The sequence below is a fragment of the Berghia stephanieae genome, chromosome 5, assembly GCF_034508935.2.
Source record: "Berghia stephanieae isolate SIO BIC M18660-M18661 chromosome 5, UCSD_Bste_1.3, whole genome shotgun sequence".
NCBI lineage: Eukaryota > Metazoa > Mollusca > Gastropoda > Nudibranchia > Aeolidiidae > Berghia > Berghia stephanieae.
This window is the reverse complement of record NC_088364.1, coordinates 11,517,907-11,529,452: the sequence shown is the minus strand read 5'-3', so window position 1 is coordinate 11,529,452 and position 11,546 is coordinate 11,517,907.

The following is an 11,546-nucleotide window of genomic DNA, read 5'->3' as shown; positions in this document are numbered from 1 at the left end:
CCCAAAAAATAAATACCAACTACAATTTGTTGCTTTTATTCCCAAATACCAATTAACAACAATCAAAGAAAGTAATTTTCGAAAACTCAACACAATGACCATTTCATTAACTTGGGACGTAAAACTGTCCTAGACCCATTAAATATTGATGAAAAACGAAAGCATCAATCTGTTGCTGTTATCCCCCGAGTTTTATACTTACCACCTGAATTGCAACGATAGTGTTTATTGGACTACAACCGAAAATAAATGCCATTTGCTACAGCTACCCCCATGGTTCTTTCTAATATTGGTCAAGTTTTATTGCCATGTTTTTCTACAAATTCTTGCGTAAACTTCTTGCATAAGCTTACTCTCTTACAAAGAACTTTGATCACGTTTAGTGGATATTGCTCTATTTAAAAGCTCAAGTTTTGATTTTTTTTTATCGTGTTGGTCAGGAATTTAAAACTTCAGATAGTCACGAGGTCAGTTCGAAGATATCAAGCTGCCGTCGTGCGTGGTTTTAATCTACTCGGACATATAAATAGCTTAGAGTTTCAAAAGAGGACATCTGGTGTCTCAAAATGCACTAAACACAGACAAGAAGTAAAAAAAAAACAAAACAAAACAAAAAAAAAAAAAAAAAACAAAAACAAAAAAAAAAACAAAAACAAATAAAAAAAACAAAAAACAAAAAACAAAACAAAAACAACAACAAACAATTTACTATTAAATATATTTATTGACCAAGCTTCTAATATATTACAGTGAAATTATTGAGGTAGCTGGTTCATAAATCAAATAATAGACCATATTAAATTACGTATTTGACGTTACTAGAGACTTTGTTGTGAAAGATCTATTACGAGAAATCAGGGTGGGGTTCCTGACCTCCCATAGTGGGCAGGGAGGTACATGCTGTGTCTTCTATCCCCTTATATCTGTTTTCTAACATGCTTTCTGTCTTTGTCTTGGAATGAGATTACTTGGTTTTGTCCTGGCCCTGGCCGGAGTCCTAGCTGGGAGGGAAACAGTCAAATGCATAGTTATTGTTTTGGGAGATGATATTTTTTTCCTTGTAAATCATCTCTCTGTTATGTATTATTATATTTGTTATTTTGAATTTATAATTTAAGCATTTGAGTGTATTCCTCCTTGTTGGATTTTGTGCTTGTGTCCGGATGAGACTTATAGGTGATCTCAAGCTAAGTACTCTGATAGTGTGCTCCTTGAATCTACATCTGATCCCTATTTGTTCCAATTTCCCCTATGTCTTACTTTTTCTTGGATGCTTTATTTGTAATTCTAGAACTTTCTACTATCCCATTTTCTTCCTTTTTACTGGCGCGCTGATATGACCTTAATGTGTTGCAAGCGTCGGAAAACCCTTAAAAACAAAAAACAACTATTATGAGAAATAACAATTTTATAGGGACTTTGGGTGTTGATCTTATCTTTGAATGTTGATCTTATATTTGGGGGCAGCTTGGCTCAGCGGTACGGTCTTTGCTTCGTACCCAAAAGGTAACGAGTTCGTTCACCCACCGCTACGCCGTGTGGCCTTGAGCAAGTCACCTAGCCTAGCTCACTTTGCGGCGCTGCACTGCCGCTGTCGCCTGGGTTATTCCAGTCTTCCCTTGGAAGAGACCATAAAGACAAATTTCCCCGTGGGGATGAATAAAGGGATTTAAAAAAATGTTTATCTTACCCTCATATCAATATAAGTAGTAATATAACACAAATAAATAGCACTTAAGATATATTTTTTAAAAGTAACACAGAGTCACTGCAAACTGTCCTCAACACACTCAGACGAGTCAAGAGTTACAGTATCGGTATCACGACTCGGTCATGTCGAACTTCAGGTGGATGAGCCTCAGTCGATGAGCTGACCTCTCCGCCATTATCAGTATTCAGTGATGATAATGGCAATGTGTCGAAAAGGAGGAACATGTATCGGTCCATCGGTCAAACTCAAACAAAATCATAACATAAATTATCATATTTTCATGTAGATAGTTTGTTACTACTTCTATTGTAAATCTATTCTTAGTAGTAGATGTAAATTTATTTTATGTAAATTTATGTAAATTTTTAATGAATTATCCTTACCAACATTTTTATTTTTTAAAACCTTCTATTCAAGACATTTAAAATTAACTTTTGGTCAAAAGGCCTGGAAGAATATATTTATTCTTGTTTTATCTGTAATTGTAGCCCAGTGGTTACGGATCTTATAAGACTCAAGTATCTTTAATAAATAAAATTGTTAAACATTGTAAAAACATAGGTAAAAGGAGTAAACTTAGTATAGCACCCCTTACAATGGTAACAGAATAATATCATCTCTCTACTATTAGCAGATGATATTTATAAAGTTAACATGAAGATTGATAGAAGAATGTTTGGGAGAGATATATGGATAAGGGAAAGGTAGAAAGAGAGAAACAGACACAGAGAGAGGGGGCAAAGAATGAGCGAAAGATAGAGATAGATAGATAGATAGATAGATAGATAGATAGAGAGAGAGAGAGAGAGAGAGAGAGAGAGAGAGAGAGAGAGAGAGAGAGAGAGAGAGAGAGAGAGAGAGAGAGAGAGAGAGAGTAGTTTATTTGATGGGACTTTTTATCTAGTGAGTCATAATGATTATCTTTTTAACGTACCTCTCACTGTACCTAATTGACCTACTTACAAATAAAGTCTAGACTCATTTACCCCTTCCCCCACCACCTTCCTAATCCTATACGACCATCAATTGCCTTGTCCAAAGTTTGACATCTGGCGCCAGTTTGTCTAGAATGACGTCATAAAAATTGGAGTGTCACCAAAATTTATACAACTGAGCCCAGGTGTCAACATATGACACAAGACATGATGGTGATTTTTTCACGGATTCACCACTTGACCTGCGATTTTATCAGTCAGAGGAAAATATTTGACACGGCAAAATCAGAGGAAAATTTCTGAGATAATCGCAAAATCCCCGAATTCCGCGGATCAGCGGAAAATTATCATCACTGAATTATTATTATTATTATTATTATTATTATTATTATTATTATTATTATTATTATTATTATTATTATTATTGTTGTTGTTGTTGTTGTTGTTGTTGTTGTTTTCTTCTTCTTCTTCTTCTTCTTCTTCTTCTTCTTCTATTATTATTATTATTATTATTATTATTATTATTATTATTATTATTATTATTATTATTATTATTATTATTATTATTATTTCACAACATCGTGGCGTTATCAAACGTGTTCCACATAAAAACGAATTTGATAAAATCTAAGCACAGAATAGATAAAAACAACAAGAAACACTCTACACACAGTTTAAATTGTTGAGCCGGCTAGACTCCGAGATACGTTTATTATGGACCAAGAAATAGGCCCAAAAGGAAAGGGAAGGTGACTCTGGATATTCGACCCAGTAGCTACTTAGATCACCTTGATATAAGAACATCCAAGTTTCAGCAGAGAGTTTGATCTGCAACCCCCAGTCAAAACTATGAACTGTATACTAGTATCTTTTAACGGAGTGAACCAGGCGAACTTTAGAAACCGAACCAATGGTCAAGATTACTTGGGTTAAATCCGACGTCAAATATATGCAGGCCTGACATCCGAACCCACTTATGGGCCTATTTTAACATTGTTGTAATGGACAATATTTTGCCTCAATTTTTTTTAGATTTCCATTACAAAAATGAGCCCATGAGGAATTGGGTTATTATACCGTGCGGCTATGTGGTCTAGTGGTATGACACTTGCTTAAAGTTCAAAGTTCAAAAACGTTTATTTTAGGCAATTGCCAATGTAACTCATACAAGAATATATTTTCATCAACAAATCAAATAAGTAAAATCAATAATAAAGCAAGGCAAACAACGAAAATAATAATGATAATAACAGTATAATAATAAAAATAATAATAATAATAATAATAATAATAATAATAATAATAATAATAATAATAATAATAATAATAATAATAATAATAATAATAATAATAATAACAAAAATAATAATGATAATAATAAAAATAATGATAATTATAATATGGTGGTAATAATTATGTAAAATCATTTAAAGATTTAATTAATAGTTTAGTTATTTAATAGATTAAATTATAAATTTAGACCTTGGTACAACTCAAATAATTCACGTTTTATGGATCAACATAAGATGTGACATGACGACAATGATTTTTTACACTGTGCAATGAGATTTGTTTACATACGATTTATATAACCATGAAATATTCTTACAGCAAGAGTAATATTATTGCCGCTACAACTACTACCACTACTGCTACCACCAGTACAACTACTACTACTACTACTACTACCACCACTACAACCACCACTACTATTACTACGACTATTACTACTTTTACTACTACTACCACTACTACTACTACTACTACTACTACTACTACTACTACTACTACTACTACTACTACTACTACTACTACTACTACTACTACTACCCCCCCCCCTGCTATCACTACCACTACTACTACTACCACTACTACTACCCCCCCCCCCCCTGCTATCACTACCACAACTGCTGCTGCTGCTACTACTACTACTACTACTACTACTACTACTACTACTACTACTTCTACTACTACTACTTACTACTGCTGCTGCTACTACTACTACTACTACTACTACTACTACTACTACTACTACTACTTCTAACACCACCACCACCACCACCACCACCACTACTACTACTACTACTACTACTACTACTACTACTACTACTACTACTACTACTACTACTACTACTACTACTACTACTACTAATACTACTACTACTACTACTGCCACTACTACCACTACTACTACCACTACCGTTGCTACTACTACTACCACCACCACTACTACCACCACTTCTTCTAGCACCACCACTATTACCACTAATAATAATGCTAATAATAGCAACAATAACAATAATAATAACAGAATCAATTGGTTAGAATCAGCGTGGGTGCGCAACTGGATGCGCGGGTTGACGGAGGTAGGAAACAATAACAAACCCACATGGTTGCCATTACCTCCACCATCATTCTCGCTCACGGTTTCTGGAAAGCACTTCATTACAGGCACGTAATAGTGAATCTAGTTTTTGTTTTGAACATTTCTATTATTATTCTTTGTAAATTGACCCATATTAAAAGAAACATATAAACAAAACAGGCATGACCAGTCACTAACAATGCCGTGTAGTGTGTAGACAGTAACACAGTACGGTGAACATGACTGACACTGGGATCGGATTGTCGGAACCCATGAGTCGTTCGCAACTCTGCCTCACGTATTCATTTAATCAGTCAATTTAATTTTTATTAAGCTTGCGTAAAACATACAAACAAAAAAGACATGACCAGTCACTAACAATGCAGTGTAGTGTGTAGACAGTAACACGGTACGGTGAACATGAATGACACTGGGATCGGAATGTCGGAACCCAGTAGTCGTTCGCAACTCAGCCTCGCGTACTCATTTAATCAGTCGATTTAAATTTCATTTAGCTTGCCTATTCTTCAAGTTTATGTTATATTCACGTTTTCTATTTAAAAAGGGTAATCCAAACAGACCATAAAAACGATTTTATAATAAGCCGACTTCAACTTCCATCACTTACGACACGAACTTATTTTGGGTGGGTTTTTTTAACAAAACCGTTTGACTCAAACTAAAGCTTCGGCATTGGATAAGGAGCGAGGTCCCTGTTGCCATCTTGCTTAGTTTATACAGAGACTGGGTTGCCAGCTTGGCTGTTCTTGATAAATAGTAGTAAATAGCACAACCTTGTGCAATGAGAGATAGAGAGAGAGAGAGAGAGAGAGAGAGAGAGAGAGAGAGAGAGAGAGAGAGAGAGAAGAGAAGAGAGATTTTGAACAAAAAACGAATATCTCTCTCTCTTACCCTCTCTCTCTCTCTCTCTCTCTCTCTCTCTCTCTCTCTCTCTCTCTCTCTCTCCCCTCTCTCTCTCTTCCTATTTCATCTGTCACACTGTTTGACAATCTTCTTCACCTGGCTCACTTGTACTTGTAATATCGGGTGTAAGGTAAAATTTTGAACAATTATTATTATTTATAAAATGCAGAAACTTTGCAAATAAACCGATAGACTAGATATTAATTCGATTCGAAAAGTGGAACACAAAAGGAGAATTTGCGAATACCCGGTCCAGACATAAGCGTCATGGTCTTATTTATAAAGTGCAGAATCTTTGCAAATAAACGGATAAAATAGAGATTAATTCGATTCCAAAAGTGGAACACAAAAGCAGAATTTGCGAATGCCCGGTCCAGACATAAGTGTTATGGTCTTATTTATAAAATCTAGAAACTTTGAAAATAAACGGACAAGATAGAGATTCATTCGATTCGAAAAGTGGAACACAAAAGCAGAATTTGCGAATGCCCGGTCCAGACATAAGCATTATGGTCTTATTTAAAAGTGCAGAAACTTTGCAAATAAACGGATAAGATAGAGATTCATTCGATTCGAAAAGTGGAACACAAAAGCAGAATTTGCGAATGCCCGGTCCAGACATAAGCATTATGGTCTTATTTATAAAGTGCAGAAACTTTGCAAATAAACGGATAAGATAGAGATTCATTCGATTCGAAAAGTGGAACACAAAAGCAGAATTTGCGAATGCCCGGTCCAGACATAAGCGCTATGGTCTTATTTATAAAGTGCAGAAACTTTGCAAATAAACGGATAAGATAGAGATTCATTCGATTCGAAAAGTGGAACACAAAAGCAGAATTTGCGAATGCCCGGTCCAGACATAAGCGCTATGGTCTTATTTATAAAGTGCAGAAACTTTGCATATAAACGGATAAGATAGAGATTCATTCGATTCGAGAAGTGGAACACAAAAGCAGAATCTGTGAATGCCTGGTCCAGACATAAGCGTTATGGTCTTATTTATAAAGTGCAGAAACTTTGCAAATAAACGGATAGACTAGATGTTATTTCGATTCGAAAAGTGGAACACAAAAGGAAAATTTGCGAATACCCAGTCCAGACGTAAGCGTCATAGTCCTATTTATAAAGTACAGAATCTTTGCAAATAGACGGATAAAATAGAGATTAATTCGATTCGAAAAGTGGAACACAAAAGCAGAATTTGCGAATGCCCAGTCCAGACATAAGCGTTATGGTCTTATTTATAAAGTGCAAAATCTTTGCAAATAGACGGATAAAATAGAGATTAATTCGATTCGAAAAGTGGAACACAAAAGCAGAATTTGCGAATGCCCGGTCCAGACATAAGCGCTATGGTCTTATTTATAAAGTGCAGAAACTTTGCAAATAAACGGAAAACATATTATATTCTAATCGAACAGTGGAACACAAAGGCAGAATTTGCGAACAACCGGTCCAGACATAAGCGTTATGGTCTTATTTATAAAATCTAGAAACTTTGCAAATAAACGGATAAAATAGAGATTAATTCGATTCGAAAAGTGGAACACAAAAGCAGAATTTGCGAATGCCCGGTCCAGACATAAGCGTTATGGTCTTATTAATAAAATGCAGAAACTTTGCAAATAAACGGATAGACTAGATATTAATTCGATTCGAAAAGTGGAACACAAAAGCAGAATTTGCGAATGCCCGGTCCAGACATAAGCGCTATGGTCTTATTTATAAAGTGCAGAAACTTTGCAAATAAACGGAAAAAATAGAGATTAATTCTAATCGAACAGTGGAACACAAAGGCAGAATTTGCGAACAACCGGTCCAGACATAAGCGTTATGGTCTTATTTATAAAGTGCAGAAAATTTGCAAATAAACGGATAAGATAGAGATTAATTCGATTCGAAAAGTGGAACACAAAAGCAGAATTTGTGAATACCCGGTCCAGGCATAAGCGTCATGGTCTTGTTTAAATGAAACAATGCCGTTTAAAAAAATATATGGTCAATGAGTAATTAAGCTAAATATGCGGAGTTCAAATAGATAACTTGATCTGTGAATTTTTTTTATAATTAGCTGTTTTTATTCTCCATCATTTAGGTTATGTGATTAAGTTTATAATTGAAATACAAACTTTATCTCACTTATCAATGTTTTGCAATAAAGGAGAGTGTGAGTGAACCTGAGCAAAGGAAATTATTTGAGAGAGTGATATTTATCATGCTTTTCAGTTTGTAGTTGAATTCTAGAATGGATTCTTTATAGTTCTCATTGATTGTATGTCAGTATGTCAGTCTTTAGGACACCGATTACCCTAATGCGGCCACAATTTACAATGTGACGGCCACAAGCCCGTTAAACGCAGAGTGGGGTATTGTTGTTTGCAAGTAATGCTATGGTTTTAATAGGATATCTGTCTCCTATTAAAATACATTCCTGTGTTGGATTTTGGATTAAATTCATGTCTTCTTCGGATTTTGGGATATTTAATTTTCATGGATTGTGATTGTGATTTTCAAGACTATTAATGTAAGTAAATGCCCAAATAGATATTTTTATTCATTTATTCTTTATTTATTTTTTTTAGTTTTGTTTTGTTTTGAAGCATTTATTATAAGAAATATTGTACATATGCACTTATACACCAAAGACTATATCCTTTCAACTGCTTATTATTATTATTATTATTATTATTATTATTATTATTATTATTATTATTATTATTATTATTATTATTATTATTATTATTATTATTATTATTAATAATAATAATAATAATAATAATAATAATAATAATAATAATAATAATAATAATAATAATAATAATAATAATAATAATAATAATAATAATAATAATAATTAATGATAAGTGCATTGAGTGAAATCCCAATCATGGTTGCCCAAATAAAACTGGCGCTAGAATCCCGACTACCTGTCTAAACGAATGTTGTTTGTACGATACATACTAACTACACGTTCAATATCGGGGGCAGAAAATATACGTTTGGTTTTATGAAATTAAAACAGTAGTCCCACATTGTTCTTTGATGTTATTTGTGGTTGCATTTGCTTTGAAACTTACACATTATATTGTGTTACATTGTTTACAAAATATTTCTGGTACTCGTATGCATGTGTAGTCAACGGACCACCGGTCAATCGTGTTCTTTATTATTTTATTATTAATTTTGGCTTGACATCTTACATATGTGAATTTGACAGGTTGTTATGGATGGTAATTATAACATTAAGTGATTTTAAAACATTTTTACGGCGTTTTAAATATCTTTCTTGCATTCATTGCCGAGCACCTCCACGTTTCTGTTACTATTTTAACGATCAGCTGATTTTCTCTTGCCTCCCCTTTAATTTCGCGGACTTTTTTCAGAACGAGGCGTGGGAGTGGCTAATAATATCATTAACGCTATCACCACCGTTACTACCATCATCACCATCACTACCACCATCGTTATCATTATCATAATAAAAATAGCAATAATAACAATGAACAGTGAGAGTGAAAATCAACATCAACAGACAATACTAATGATGGCAACAACAACGGTTGTATCTATGATCTTCATTGATTACCAATCATTATCTAATGTCACAAGATACTCATGCATTACAAGTAGCGAAAAATAAGAATTGTACATATATACATTAATTTAATATATTTCTCATATGCGTGTCAAGCTCAAGACATGCTCGATAATAATGACTGACAATCACACACGCGCTTCCTACACACATATCCACCCACCCACACAAATACACACAATATAGATGTCGCTGGTACCTGGCCATTAACCGCGTTGTCTTTGTCGGAAAATTTGTAATATCGCCAAACAGGCGTCATGTCTCGTTATACATGTTAAATGTTGCTGTTAGTTAGGGACCCCTAGCAAATCGCTTTGAGCACATTAAGTGGATATTGCGCTATATAAAAGCTCAAGATTAAAAAAAAAAGCTCAAGACCTGCAAATAGTGCACGTCGGTTAAATCTATATCGTGTTCTCTTAAAATGTGCAGCTATATCCTTGGGGTCTTGGGGTTAGACGCTCGCCTTCAGACCGGAAGGTCCTGGGTTCGAGTCTTTCTATGGCCACGAATAACTGAGAAAGGCTCTTGACTCATATTCTCTCACTATTCTTCCTCTTTTTCAAGTACCAAGTCTGTGCCAGACATCGGTGATCATGGTACGCCATTCATCTCTCTGATCAGATAACCTCAGAAAACTAATATTACTCTTCTCTTTCTTTGTTACCCAGCTGTTCAAACTATTCGAATAATATGTTTTTCTTGGTCTACCTTTACTCTTTTTACCTTCTATCTTTCCTATGAGAGCAAGATGTTCAATACATTTATGTCGATTTAGGTGCCCTAAAAATTGCATTTGTCTTTTTCTTATTGTACGAATTAATAACCTTTTAGTTTCAGCTTGCTCTAATACTTCTTAATTAGTTTTCTTCTCTGTCCATGAGATTCTTAACACCCTTCTAAGAAACCACATTTCTACTGCCTCCAGTTCTTTCTAATGTCTTCTGTAATTGTCCAGCTTTCACAGCCATATACTAATACTGACCATACATAGGCCTTCAAAGCCCAATGTTTTGTTGTCATTGAGATATTGTGGTTTTTGAAAATTAGACTCATTTTATTATAACTATCTTTAGCTATTGCAATTCTTTGTTTTTATTTCTGTGCTACATCTGCCATCTAAAGTTATTATGTATCCAAGATATTTAAATGTCCGAACTTGTTTTATAGTTTCTCCTTTGCTTATTAAGTTACATGTTGGATTTCTTTCTCTCTTTGATATAACCATGCATTCTGTCTTTTTTACATTTAAATATAACCCTATACGTTCACTCTCTGTAACTATTTTATTAAGGAGTAATAGTAAATTTTCTTTGAGTCTGAAATTAGTGCTGTGTCATCTGCATATCTTATATTGTTGATATTTTCACCATTGATCTTAATGCCTGGACTATCTCCTAAAGTTCTAATAATTGTTTCGCTGTAGATATTAAAAAGGTCTGGTCACAAAACACATCCTTGTCTTACACCTCGTTTAATTTGTTTGTATTTACTGAATTCTTCTTCAATCCTGACGGTTGCACTTTGATTCCAATATAAGTTTCTAATAATTCTTAGATCTTTTCCATGTCTAGTCCTTCAACGATATTAAATAGTTCACCATGTCTAACCTTTCAAATGCCTTTGAGTAATCTCTCACTGTACTCAGGTGTTAATTTTGTATACGGTCGTTTAACAGCGTTGTCTCTCGAAAAAAATAAATTGTAATACATATCGCCTAACAGGCGTCACGTCTCGACCTCTACTGAAGAGTTGTTGACTAGGAAACCCTTGTAAACCACTTTGAGCACGTCTAGTGGATATTGCGCTATATAAATGTTCAATGACGCAATATGGCGATGCTTTGTTAAACACCATTTTGAGAGAAGGAAATAGAAAAATGGCTCATTGGCTTATAGAAGAACTAAATTCTTCTTGATTCGTATTGATCCCTTAAAATAGATAAAGGGCGACATGTACTCATATAACGCTATAAAAATGATAAGCAAAACTTTTGAAATATACTTTTTTCAG